This window comes from Somniosus microcephalus, chromosome 21 (genome assembly GCF_052327205.1).
Source record: "Somniosus microcephalus isolate GS21.2 chromosome 21, FLI_Smic_1.0, whole genome shotgun sequence".
Classification (NCBI taxonomy): domain Eukaryota; kingdom Metazoa; phylum Chordata; class Chondrichthyes; order Squaliformes; family Somniosidae; genus Somniosus; species Somniosus microcephalus.
In genome coordinates, this window is record NC_141007.1 from 4,783,153 (window position 1) to 4,783,673 (window position 521).

Below are 521 nucleotides of genomic sequence, written 5' to 3' on the forward strand. Positions count from 1 at the left end.
GGAGAGAAGCTGTGTAACACTGGCGGCACACTATGTTACAGCTTGCCATGAACAGAGGGACAACCAGTAAACTAAGAAAAGAATATATATAAACAATGCGAATGTATATTTATACACTCAGGGATATACCTGTTTATACACTGTATGAATAGAACTGCATTTATGTGCTAAACCATAAATGTATTTTGATGCTTTGGCAACATAAGATGTAACTTATCATGCCAATAAAGCGATTTGAATTGTGAATTGTGGGAAGGAAGGGGGAGAAGGGGGAAGGGAGGGGGGGAAGGAAGGGGGAGAAGGGGGAGGGGGAGAAGGGGGAAGGGAGGGGGGGAAGGAAGGGGGAGAAGGGGGAGGGGGGGAAGGGGGGAGGGGGGGAGAAGGGGGAAGGGAGGGGGGAAGGGAGGGAGGGGGAGGGGGGGGAAGGGAGGGAGGGGGGGGAAGGGAGGAGGGGAGGGGAGGCGGGGGAGGGAAGGGGGAGGGGAGGGGGGGGAAGGGAGGGGGGGGGGAAGGGAGGGGGG